This window comes from Cajanus cajan, chromosome 10, assembly GCF_000230855.2.
Source record: "Cajanus cajan strain Asha chromosome 10, NIPB_CcT2T_4, whole genome shotgun sequence".
In the NCBI taxonomy this organism is placed as follows: Eukaryota; Viridiplantae; Streptophyta; class Magnoliopsida; order Fabales; family Fabaceae; genus Cajanus; species Cajanus cajan.
The window spans coordinates 35935989-35950585 of record NC_138526.1 but is presented as its reverse complement, the minus strand read 5'-3'; positions in this window follow the sequence as shown (position 1 = coordinate 35950585).

Below are 14597 nucleotides of genomic sequence, written 5' to 3'. Positions count from 1 at the left end.
GAGCATTTTTTTATTAACTTCCGTTAACATTCTAACCGACCTAACTTTCGTTTTACATAGTTCAAGTGAGTTTTGTTAGCTTAAGAATGTGAGGATCACATGAAAATTATTCACTTAATTAGTAAACTTTTTGAATATGTTGTTGAGTGTTTCAAAAAGTTAAAGTTTCACTTTATTTGATTCTATATATTTTTAAACTTGTATAAAGAACATTGTGTTTTGAGCTTACAAACAAACTAGTGAGAGGAGTGGATTCGTGCACAAGATCAAGCCAACTAGATTTGATGTAATGCTATCAACTAATTCAATGTGATAATAGGTCTTGCGGACTTTTGGTTTTGTAAAAATTAATTTTGAATTTAAATTTATGCTATCAAATCTTTTATTAGATGATTGCCTTCCAATTTTATTTTTGATAAATCTTCCTATATTTGTTTTCTCAATCAAAGTCAGAAGGAACTTTTGTTATATCTTAAAAGACATGCATATTATACTCATGAGTTATTGAGTAAAATGTGATGCAGTCACACATTTTATGTTGTTTATAATCTAATACATGAGTTTATAATCATTTTGTGGTTCAAGATATTGTCTTATTTAAACAATTATTTAAAAAACAGTGTGTATGTTTGAATAGTAGTTTAAAATCATAAAAAATAAATGTTCCAATATAGAAAAGGTAAAAATTTGTGAGTGTAACTTTTTTTAATTTTAATTTAGTTAAACTCAACTAATTTATAAATATATCAATAGATAGTTAATGACGATCTCAACAAACATTCTCTCCTAGACAATAAATGGATTGATACTTTATTCTTGTTCCGACTAATCTCCTTGACTTCTATGTCAAATTTAGGATTTAGAATTTAAGATTTAGAGTAAAATCTAAACTTCTATATCAAACCTTTTATCAATGAGTAACGTTAAATTTTTTGGTTGACAAAACTTTTATAGTTGACAAGGACATGTTTTATACAATTCTAGACATATGCATGGAGTCAATATAGATATGTTATTAAAGGTTTGTTTATGTAAGCTTTTACAAAAATAAATTTAGGAGAGAAAAATATAAATAAAAAATGAAATAAACATCTCGATAAACTAATAAAATTAGCTTAAGTATGAATTAATCTCATGAAAGTTGCGAGGGCAAAGGCTTTTGTTTCTCAGTCAAATATGGTGTAAAACAATACGATCATAAACTTGATCATAATATATATAAAACTGATCATCACCCATGTGCTCCTAACCTTGCCTTCACGAAGATTAATTGAAGGGCTTATGTTACGTGTGAAAAAGTAGGTCATCATGTACTTCAATACAGGTTTCTTGGATGCATAATATGGGGAACAAACTATTAAAATGGAATTGATTCAAATAGGAAAATCAATACTTGGATAGTAGTAGATTTACCTCCAAGACAAGAACCGATTAACTGGCTTCAAGTGGATTGATCTTAAAAATAAGAAGTAAATACAACTCCGATGGATCGATCAAAAATATAAAATTAGATCAGTAGCAAGAGAGTTTGCACAAAAAATGTAGATTACTTTGATACATTTGCTCCGTATTTTCAAAATGTCTTTAATTCAAGTGTTGATATAATCATAACTTCTATCTATAAACTAGAAATTCATCATATGAATATGAAAATTACTTTCTTAAATGGTGACTTAATTAGAGCAAGAAATATATATATATATATATATATATATATATATATAGAGAGAGAGAGAGAGAGAGAGAGAGGACAAAATTTAAAGGGTGTGTAATATCTAGTCAAGAAAACAAAGTGCATAAACTTTTAAAATCCATACATATATTCAAAACAATGACATGAATCATTTAATTAAGGAAAATTTGCACTAACTTCCTCTAAAATCTTTTTAAATGACCCACATTTTTTCTCTACACTACAAGAAAATTATAATATAGTGAGACACATACTATAGTGAGACTATATATGTCACTAAAAATTATTTTTATCCATACAATAACTACAATATATGTTGGTATATTATTAAAAAGTGTGGGTATAGGCTATAGTGACACACAAAATATGTTGTTAAATCTCATTCAAAATCAATACTAAAATTGTGTGTAACTATATATCAAATAAACATATACCTACATATATTGTACCAATAGTGACACTTTTTGTATGTCACTATATGTAACATTTCTTATAGTACTAGTTTTTAAGTGAATATAATAACTTTTCTTATTTATTTATTTAAGTACACATACAATTCCTTATATAAGATATATAATAAGAAAATTGTTACATAGTGACACACATTCTATATTGATATAAAAATTATTACTAAAAATTACTTTTACCTATACAACAAATATAATATATGTTGATATATTGTTAAAAATTGTGGATATAAATTATAATGACACACAAAATATGTTGTTAAATCTCATTTAAAACTAACATTAAAATTGTGTGTAATTATATATCAAATAGATATATACCATTATACCTACATATATTGTATGTGTAATGACACTTTTTTGTATATCACAGGAGATAACATTTTATAGTGATAATTAACACCATTTGTGTACAATTAAGAAAAAAAAATATTAATGTAACTACTAACAATTTAATGAGACTTGATGTATTACTCAATTTTAATTCTCAAATTATATCATAAATATTATGCATGTTATGATTTAAAAAATATATCAATTCAAGGAACAATTTCAAAGAAGAGTATAAAAAATTATTATTTTTAAAATTGAAAAATAATAAAATTTTGATAAAGAGATTAGAACATTATATATAATTAAGAAATGAAAAATAGACATATATACAATTGATAAAATATAAATTGACTTTTATTTTTCCTCTTTCTACATCTTTAACTAACGACATTATTATAAAAGTGATGAATAATTTTTAAAAATTAGAGAGAAGGTATATATTATTTAAACAAATCTCAATGTAATTTTTCCTTAAATAAAATATCAATCAGTGATAAACTCTCTTTCAATGAATCGGTAAATATGTACATATATTAAATCCATGGACAGTGGCTCTATAATTATTTATTTATATATGAATGATATACTTATCTTTGAACTTGCAATGACATGTAGTATTTAGAACTAAATCATTTACTAGCATGTAAATTTTAGGTTAAATATTTCTTTTGGTCCCTTACAATGTTTTTTTGTTTCAATTTAGTCCCACTTTAATTTTCGGTCTCAATTTGGTCCCCAATAACTTAAATTAGTGCAATTTGGGACTTCCGTCCAAATGATTTAGACGGAGTTAATTGTTGGCCACGTGGCATCTACGTGGATGCCACGTAGATACGCACGTAGACGCCAAAATTCCGGAAAAAAACTTGAAAGCAAAACGGCCCGTTCCAGAACGCCATGTTTTTTATTGTATTTTTTTATTATATCTATATTAATAAATATATAATAAATAAAAAATACAATAAATTAATATTCATTTATGAATAAAAAACTAAACAAAAAAATCAAATAAGATAAGACCTTCCAAAATATTTCTTTGATTTGAATTTATCCAGTTCAAAATCTTGACTAAAATGCCGCAATATATTTCAAAAATTGAAAATAAAATTCAGGGTTTAGGAGTACCTCCTCAAGAACAGGTTGTTATTGTTGGGGTACATCGTCAATGACTTCAAGGAAAAATACTGTTTCGTTTTATCCTTGACTGTATAGTATCAATTTGGTAGTAAGTGGTTCACTGCAACTTGACTAACAATGAAATAAAACTTATTACCATTGTCCTTAGTGATATACTGCATCATCCTTAATGATATACTGTATAGCCCAAATGTTTAGCAATTGAAGTTATTAATCCTCATTAACAATATTACCAAATCTAGTGTTTGAAATGTTTTGTATTTTGGTTTTTCTGTACACGAAATTCTTGACCAGAACGGCCCGTTCTGGTTACACTGTTGGTGTGTTAATTTTGGACCTGGAACGGCCCGTTCCAGGTGCAAAATTTACACACCAATAGTATAACCAGAACGGGCCGTTCTGGTTCCAGGTGTTTTCTAGTATTTTTTGATCCACCTACGTGGCATCTACGTGGCATCTACGTGGCATCCACGTGGCCACCAATTAACTCCGTCTAAATCCTTTGGACAGAAGTCCCAAATTGGAACGATTTAAATTATTGGGGACCAAATTGAGACTAAAAATTAAAGTGGGACTAAATTGAAACAAAAAAACATTGTAAGGGAAAAAAAAAGTATTTAACCTAAATTTTATATGAAAGACATGAGTGTAATCTGACCAAAGTGGACTTGGTCCAACGCAAAATCACATCCTTCTTGTGTGAAAGATAAGGGGCCTAATGGACTATTTGTCTTTGTATTATTATAAAACTATTTTTATATTTGATTGTAAATTTATGCTTATTAGAACATTGGATTTTGTGTTAACGACCAATCCAATTCACGAGTTTGTGATTTATGATATTATCTTATTTGGTACATGTAACATCCCAAATTTTATACAATAATTAATTATTATTTTATATTTATAAAAATTATTTTTTTATAGTTATTAATTAATTAAAGGAATTTTTTAGAAGATTTTAGATTTTTTAATAATTTAAATATTTATGAAAATTTTATTTTTTTAATATATGAAATTCTATTTTTTTTAGGCCTAGAACGGGCCGTTCCAAAAAGCGGAACGGCCTGTTCCTAAAAGCGGAACGGGCATTTCCAAAAGTGGAACGGGCCGTTCCAAATTTTCAAAAAGGCTTGTGTTTGTTGGCCCGGAACGGGCCGTTTCAAAAATGGAACGGGCCGTTCCAAATATGTAAAAAGACCTATTTGGGTTTTCACAGAACGGGCCGTTCCGAAAGTTTAAAAATGCCTAAAAAGTTTTGTTGGAAACGGCCGTTCCAATGATGTTTAATGTGTATAAAAATGGAACCCAGAACGGGCCGTTCTAATTTTAGAATGGGCCGTTCTGCTTTTTGAGAACGGGCCGTTCTGATTTTAGAATAGGCCGTTCCAGTTGTACATTTTGCGTATATTCGAAGGATCCGGAACTGGCCGTTCCGATTTCAGTACGGGCCGTTCCGGGTATCCCTGAATGCCTATAAATAGGAGGCATGGGCTGTGAAAAAAATATAACATCCGGAGGTGAAAATCTTAGAGAGAGAGAGAGAGAGAGAGACACACACGGAGGGAAAGAAAGAGGGAATCCAGAGGAGGAGGTTCTGCTCAAGTTTTAGCTCTTGCTTATCTAGGTAAGGGGGAGGGAGAACCTTATCTCTTTTAAATTTTATATACTATTATGTATATTTATTTATGTTATTTTTTATGTATATTTATTTAGTGGGGTGTCCCTAACCTCATTTATTTGCTTAACCTATGATTATTTTATCCATAATAATTATTAAGGTGTTCATCTTTTATCTTGTTTAATTATTTTATAATGATTGTCATATTTATTTATATCATTGGTACTCTTAATATATTCTTTTTATGTAAATATATTTATTGTAAATATATTTATAATCAACTATGATATAGTTGTGATATCTTGGACTCTTATTGTTATTTCTTCACGTATTTATGAAGATAAATATTGTTCTATGGCCATAGAAGATAAAATTTGAATTATTTGTAGCTGGAGGTTTGACCTTGGGGATTTAAATGAGTAAGAAATGAAGGTGAAATATCCTATTATTGATTAAGGTGAAATATCCTTTTGTTAGTTGATATGATGATGATGCTCATTTATCCTGACTAGTCACTACAAGTATAATTCAAATTTTATTGTATCATGAATAATACATGATCTGTATATATATATATATATATATATATATATATATATATATATATATGTTAATATTGATTATAAATAATTCTTTATATTCTTTTGAATTATTGTATTTATTGGATATTGTTCTTACTCCTCTCTTTTCTTTATTTTTAAAATTAAATATATTATAAAATAGATGGATCTACTTGGGGTTCCAGATCATTTTGCAGTTGTTATAGTTGTTATCTTCCTTGGAAGGAATTGGAATGTGGAGGCTATTTGATGAATCTATTATAATTTTATTTGTTATTGTAAATTTATTCCCACTATCAACGTAAATATTGTAATAGAAGTGAAAAAAAGAAATATTGTGTAAAATAATACATTATTGTAAATATTTTAGAACGATATGTAATGTAATAATTTTACAATATATTCTTTTCTTTATCTTTATCTTCATAAAAAAAATATATTGTTGATGATATAATTGCGAAAATATTATATAAAAAATGTATATTTATTAATATATAAATTGGGCGATACATCTAAGACGTTACATTAAGTGGTATCAGAGCAGGTCGATTCAATCGGCCGTGAGTTATGAGTTTACTATGCTTGTTTAGTAGATGAAGTTTGTAGCGATTGAATCCAAGGAGGTTGTATGCCAAGAATTGGAGTTTTAAATATTTTTACATGATTTGGAAGTTATAAATTATTCCTAAGCAGGAGGCACTGCCACCTTTACTGGAATTAATTTATATTTCCTTTATTACTTTTAAATCTTATTATATGATTTGTTAAATTTGATGCTTACATATTGATTTTTACGGGTTAGGTTGTGTGAGGATTTTATTTTAGATTCTAAGTTCTTTGTGCTAAATATGTAAGTTATCTTGGTTTAGGATTGTAGGAAGAAGCTTAAATAATGGTTTGGAAGTGTTTTAAGGTGTTTTTGGGGCTTTAGACTTTGGTGCACTCTTTTGCTGATCAATGCAGGGAATGTCGTAGCTGTAGTTTTGTTGTGCCAGTACAAGTATTATATTGTCATAGTTGGATTTTATGATCTTCATAAGAGTTGTAGTCTTAGAATGTTATTTTTTAAGGGCACCAAAATCAGGTTCAATGGAGATCTAGAACTTCCGATATGATTATTTTATTGAATAAAGGTCTAGCTGTTAGCGCTGATTATATCTATTACAATTTTTGGAATTTTTAGCTAAGTATATGATCATTTTAGAATTTCAAGTCTTCATAAGAGTGATAGCTTATCCTGTTAGCTTTCTTTTGGTGATAGGTTTGAGATCATTTGGATGAGTATAATTCCCTATGTATCATTTTCTTTGATAGTTGTTAAAAGGATATATATTTTATCATGATGTTTGTGAGTTATTAGGAAATTGATTTTATTATGATATTTTGAGGTGTTGTCTTGTGGATCAAAAGTTTCTTTAAGGTTGTATGATGTTATGTGGTAAAGGTTGTTCATATACAGGCTATACAGAATAAACGGTAATTGATTCATGCATGCTTAAGGATGGTATATATGAAGGTTTAAAGTAGGTATTCTAATATGATTTGATATGCATGTATGTTGATATGTGGATAGATGATCTTAGGGATCAATTAATGAATATTGGTGCGTATAGTAAGATTGACCTTAGGATGTGGTATCATCATATTGAAATTGAGGATGAAAATATATTCAAAACAACTTTACACCAAGCTATTTAAGTATGAATTTCTATGGTATGAAGTGAATTTTCTAGGTTTTGTAATTTCTAGTGGAGATATAATGTAGATCTATTTATGGTAGAAGTTGTGTTTAAGTGGGAGATACCTAAGTCAATTAGTGAGGTTAAGAGTTTTCTTGCATTAACTTATTAATATAGGAGATTTATTGAGGAAATTTTTAAAATAACATTACTTTTGTTTGGATTAATCAAGAAGAGAGAGTTGCCTTTATGGAATAGTAAGCGTGAAAGTAGTTTTCAAACTCTTAAGGAAAGATTGACTAGTGTTAAGATTACCTGACTCTAGTAAGTCTTATGTGTTATATAGTGATGCTTCGAATATGGGTTTGAGTGGATTGTTGATGCAAGAAGGAAAGGTAGTAGCTTATATTTCTAGGCATCTAGGTATGAAAAATTCATGAGAAAAAAATTTCCTTACCCATAACCTTGAATTAGAGATTGTAATATTTACACTTAAGACCTTGGAGGCATTACTGGTATGATTCTAAGTTTGAGATATTTAGTGATCATAAGAATCTTACATATTTGTTTGATTCAAAGGAGTTAAATATGAGACAAAAGAGATAGTTGGAAACTGTTGAGGATTAAGATTTTAATCTTAGTTGTTTGGAAAAAGCCAATGTAGTGGTCGATACTTTGAGTAGGAAACCTCTATATCTTCCCTTATGGTTAAAGGGATGTATCGTTTAGCTCACATTAGGAATTTAAGCTTGACGTATGAAATTACTCCTAATAGTGTGAAACTAGGTATGACTCGAGTAAAGGATGGACTATTAAAGAAAATTAGAGAAACATAATTAGTTGATTCATTTTGATGGCAAGCCATGGGACCATAAGACAAGGTAGTAAATATGAGGTTGCCTTGAGTATAGATAGGGTGGTAAGGCTTAGAGATTGATTATATGTATCTAGTAAACTTATGCTTAAGTACTTGATCCTTGGAGAGGGTCATAAAAATTAAAGTAATATGGTGACAAATGCCTTCAGTAGGATGATCATTCATCTATCATTTTTGATAATGTAAGGGTTGAATTTGATTGAGGAGATTAGAAACTTAAGCGTGATGTGTAAGTTCACCCTTAGGAGCATTGAATTGAGTATGTTGAAAGGACTAATAGATTAATGGATGTGATTAGAGGACCCAGGAGTTAAATCGTTTCTTAGTGAGCCAAGTGGAAAAAATTAGTAGAGGTATAAATAGCCCTTTACGCTTGGAAGTTGATGGTGTTTTGAGATTCAAAGATAGAATATATGTGCCTAGTAATCTCGAATTAAGGAAGATGATCTTAGAGGAAGGACATAAAAATACTTTTAGTATTCATTTAGGAGTTACTAAAATGTATCTGAGTGGCGCAGCGGAAACGTGATGGTCTAAGGTGAAAAGAGAAGTAGAGGAGATGGTTAGAATTTCTTAAAGATTATGACTTCTAATTGAATTATCACCCCGGTAAGGCGTATGTTGTGGCTGACACTTTAAGTAGAAAATCTTCGAGAGTGTTTTCTTTGTTGATTAGGGAATTGCATATAATTGAGGAGTTTAAGGATATAAACTTAGGGTGTGAGTTGACCTCTAAGAATATTAAGTTGGGAGCTTTGAGAGTAACTAATACCTTGATAGATGAGATTAAAGAAGGACAGAAGGTAGATCCTTTCTTATTGAGTCAAGTAGAGAAGTTGAATCAAGGTGTGGAGAGTGAGTTTAGATTTGGAGTGGATGGAATGTTGAGATCTAAGAATAGGTTGTACATTCCTAGTGTGCTAGAGCTTAAAAGAGCAATCCTAGAAGAAGGTCATAGAAATAATCTTAGTATCCATCCAGGAGACACTAAGATGTACCAAGATCTTAAAAAGATGTTTTTGGTGGCCTAAGATGAATAAGAAAGTGGAGGAATTTATGTATGCTTGCTTAGTATGTTAGAAAGCTAAGGTAGAATACCAAAAACTTTCAAATCTAATGCAATCTTTAGACGTCCTAATTCGGAAATAAGATTCTGTATCTATGGACTTAGTTGTAGTTATGTATGATATTCTTAAGAAATTTGATCTTATTTGGTTAATGGATAGGTTTACCAAGTTTTCTCACCTTGTACTTATTAACATTAGACATTTCTTGGAGAGATTGATAAAGTTGTACATCAATAAGGTAGTGAGTGTTACATGAAAATTAGCAAGCAAGATGCGAGAAACTTACCATTTCTATTTTCAGAAAAAATTTCGAGGACGAAATTTCTAAAAGGAGGAGAGAATTGTAACATTCCAAATTTTATACAATAATTAATTATTATTTTATATTTATAAAAATTATTTCTTTATAGTTATTAATTAATTAAAGGAATTTTTTAGAAGATTTTAGATTTTTTAATAATTTAAATATTTATGAAAATTTTATTTTTTTAATATATGAAATTCTATTTTTTTTAGGCCCAGAACGGGCCGTTCCAAAAAGCGGAACGGCCTGTTCCTAAAAGTGGAACGGGCGTTTCCAAAAGTGGAACGGGCCGTTCCAAATTTTCAAAAAGGCTTGTGTTTGTTGGCCCGGAACGGGCCGTTTCAAAAATGGAACGGGCCGTTCCAAATATGTAAAAAGACCTATTTGGGTTTTCCCAGAACGGGCCGTTCCGAAAGTTTAAAAATGCCTAAAAAGTTTTGTTGGAAACGGCCGTTCCAATGATGTTTAATGTGTATAAAAATGGAACCCAGAACGGGCCGTTCTAATTTTAGAACGGGCCGTTCTGCTTTTTGAGAACGGGTCGTTCTGATTTTAGAACGGGCTGTTCCAGTTGTACATTTTGCGTATATTCGAAGGATCCGGAACGGGCCGTTCCGATTTCAGTACGGGCCGTTCCAGGTATCCCTGAATGCCTATAAATAGGAGGCATGGGCTGTGAAAAAAATATAACATCCGGAGGTGAAAATCTTAGAGAGAGAGAGAGAGAGAGAGAAAGAAAGAGAGAGAGAGAGAGAGAGAGAGAGAGAGAGAGAGAGAGAGAGAGAGAGAGAGAGAGAGAGAGAGAGAGAGAGAGAGAGAGAGAGAGAGGAAAGAAAGAGGGAATCCAGAGGAGGTAGATCCTTTCTTATTGAGTCAAGTTTTAGCTCTTGCTTATCTAGGTAAGGGGGATGAGAACCTTATCTCTTTTAAATTTTATATACTATTATGTATATTTATTTATGTTATTTTTTATGTATATTTATTTAGTGGGGTGTCCCTAACCTCATTTATTTGCTTAACCTATGATTATTTTATCCATAATAATTATTAAGGTGTTCATCTTTTATCTTGTTTAATTATTTTATAATGATTGTCATATTTATTTATATCATTGGTACTCTTAATATATTCTTTTTATGTAAATATATTTATTGTAAATATATTTATAATCAACTATGATATAGTTGTGATATCTTGGACTCTTATTGTTATTTTTTCACGTATTTATGAAGATAAATAGTTCTATGGCCATAAAAGATAAAGTTTGAATTATTTGTAGCTGGAGGTTTGACCTTGGGGATTTAAATGAGTAAGAAATGAAGGTGAAATATCCTATTATTGATTAAGGTGAAATATCCTATTATTGATTAAGGTGAAATATCCTTTTGTTGGTTGATATGATGATGATGCTCATTTATCCTGACTAGTCACTACAAGTATAATTCAAATTTTATTGTATCATGAATAATACATGATTTGTATATATATATATATATATATATATATATATATATATATATATATATATATGTTAATATTGATTATAAATAATTCTTTATATTCTTTTGATTATTGTATTTATTGGATATTGTTCTTACTCCTCTCTTTTCTTTATTTTTAAAATTAAATATATTATAAAATAGATGGATCTACTTGGAGTTCCAGATCATTTTGCCGTTGTTATAGTTGTTGTCTTCCTTGGAAGGAATTGGAATGTGGAGGCTATTTGATGAATCTATATAATTTTATTTGTTATTGTAAATTTATTTTCACTATCAATGTAAATATTGTAATAGAAGTAGTGAAAGAAAGAAATATTGTGTAAAATAATACATTATTGTAAATATTTTATAACGATATGTAATATAATAATTTTACAATATATTCTTTTCTTTATCTTTATCTTCATAAAAAAAATATTGTTAATGATATAATTGCGAAAATATTATATAAGAAAATATATAATTATTAATATATAAATTGGGCGATACAGTACAGGATATTACCCTATTTAAACATTATCGAAAAGAATACTCAATATAGTAATATTGACTATTAATTTGAATAAGAATTACAAGGTCAAAATATGAACAGTTTTTATTATTTATAAGAGGAGTGTTGATTGGTTTCAATTTTCTTGATTTGCTAATTTCAGACGAGAGGAGTTGGACTGTTTTTCTTTTCTTTCAAATATTTACTTTAGTTTTCACTAGGAATTCCTCGTTCAATTTGCGAAACAGCAATACCCTTTACTTATACGTAGTTTAGACATTCAATTTTCAAGAAGGAGAACTTTTTCAAAAACTTAATATGCATACAAAATATCCAATAGTTTAAAACTTTGAAGGTTTAAGGCTGTTTTTTTTTTCTCCCTATTATTCCATTCTTGCTTCTTTTTTTTTTTTTTTAAATCCTCATTATCTAAATTCAAATAAAAAATGGATATTAATTGGGTTTTAAATCTGTTGAACAATTAACTTTAATTTTTCTATACGTAAGTCATTGGCCTCTCTCTCTCTGTCTCTCTTTTTCCTGGAAGAATTAAAATAAAGGGCTCCAAAAACAGTAAATTAGCTTGACTTTGAACTTTGAAGGCCCGTCTGCGTGATTACCTAGCCTGTTAAAATAGTCTAAAAAGTTGACTCAAATAATTGGACAAAATAATTTGGTATTAGTTATTCTATCATTGATTTTATATAAATAAAAAATAAAAAATTACTGTAATCTTTAATTTTATAAAGAAAATTATCATTTAATTTAATCCATAATGTTAATGAAAATTATTAATATACTTCACAAAAAAATAAAATAAAATAAAATAAAATAATATATATATATATATAGTCCGCTATTAAAATTCATTTAAAGTGATTCCATGAGTTGAGATTAAATATTTTTAATATTTAGGTCAAATTCAACTCAAACCGAGCAAAACTTGACATTGTACGAGTCAAATAACGTATTTTTAACTCATAACTCGACTTGATTCAGTCATATATATAATAATAATAATAATAATAATAATAATTATTATTATTATTATTATTATTATTATGTTTGAATGATTATTTGTTCAATATAATATGGATCGTCACTCTTACTTAATAATGAATTTTATATATTTTTTGGTTGATAACATTGTAACAATATAACATATTTATTTTAAATTTTATTTTATATTAATTAATGTTGGTTATTTGAGTTGATAATAATGTAAAAACTCAACAAGCTTATTTTGAAATTTAGTATGAATCATTGTTTTCTTTATAGCTAGGTTGATAACATATTTTCAGCAAGGTATTAAATGATTTATATCTATTTTGAAATATTTAACTTTTTATGAAATATAAATAAATTTAATTATGTTGACCTAATTGTCCTAACCTAATTTAAGTCGTTTGTGATCAGATAGGTTAAAAAAAAATAAACAAACTTGACTCAATTAAACCTATTAAATTTTAATCAAGTCAAGTAATCGATTCATTCAAACTCGATAAGTCTATTTAAACTTACTTCATTCAATAATTCATACTTTACATCAAATTTCAACGCTTCAACTGTTGAATTAAAAGTTCTTAATGTATAGGTTAATAGTAAAGACGAATCCATGTGTATATTAGTGGGGGCAGTTGCCCTCACTTAAATATTGTTCATTCTTATATTAATTGTGAATTTTGTAAATCCAATTGTTAGATTGAAAGCTCTTTACTCTTAGATCATATATACAAAATTTTATATTAATCTAAGATGATTTGATACTTCATACTTATAAAACAAAATTGACATAATATATTCATTTCAAAATATACTAAAATATGAACACTTTGATTACTTTCCAGTTATTATTCAATTTTAACAAAATTTGATATATACATATAAAGTGATATGAATTTTCAATTTAACGATTAGATTTACAAAATTCACAATTAATATAAAGTTATTGAACGGTGTAACACTTAGTAAAAGTTACACCTTTGTCGTTTGAACCCTCCTCATATATATTCTACTCAATAATTAATATTCTACTCAATAATTAATATTCTACATCGAATTTTTAAAAATTTATCAGTTAAATTAAAAGTTTTTTACGTATAGATCAAGTTTACAAATTTAAAAAAAAAAATAAAAAACATATGATACTTCGTTAGGTGGATTCAAAATAACATATAAAATTATTTTTTTATTATCCATTAATTTAAATTAATAAAATAGAGTATCAATTAATTTTTAATTTTTTTTAAAATTTTATAAATTTATCCATGAAAAAGTTTTAATTTAACGGTTGAATACTTGACATAGAACATAAATTATTAAGTGGAGTAAGTCTAACAAAACTTATTCTTGAAATAAGTAGATCTCTCATATTTTTTTATTATTATAATACACAATATTTTTTCACTAAAATATTTATTACTTCTTTACTCATTAAAGATGTTATTATTTAATTTACTAATATAGTTTTTTAATTTTTAATTTATTTTTTTAATTCTTTGATCATGTATATATATATATATATTATGTGAGAGGATCCACATTAAGAGGAATAAGAGAAATTGTCACACTATTTTTTTTAACTTAAACATCAAAGTAATTCTCACACATTTTTTTTATAACTTAAACATATTTAAATAAAGAAATTTACTCTTATAAAAAAAAATAGACATTGTACTCATAAAATATTTTTGATTTTAAATGAGAGTAGAAATTTAGAAGACACTAAAAGAAAACAAATTAATAATTTTATTATTTTTATCCTATTAATTTTTATCATTTTATTCCCCTAATCTAAAATAAGTTAATTTTCATTGTGACCATCTTTGTAATCTTTCCTATCTTTATAAAAAAATCACAAAAAGAAA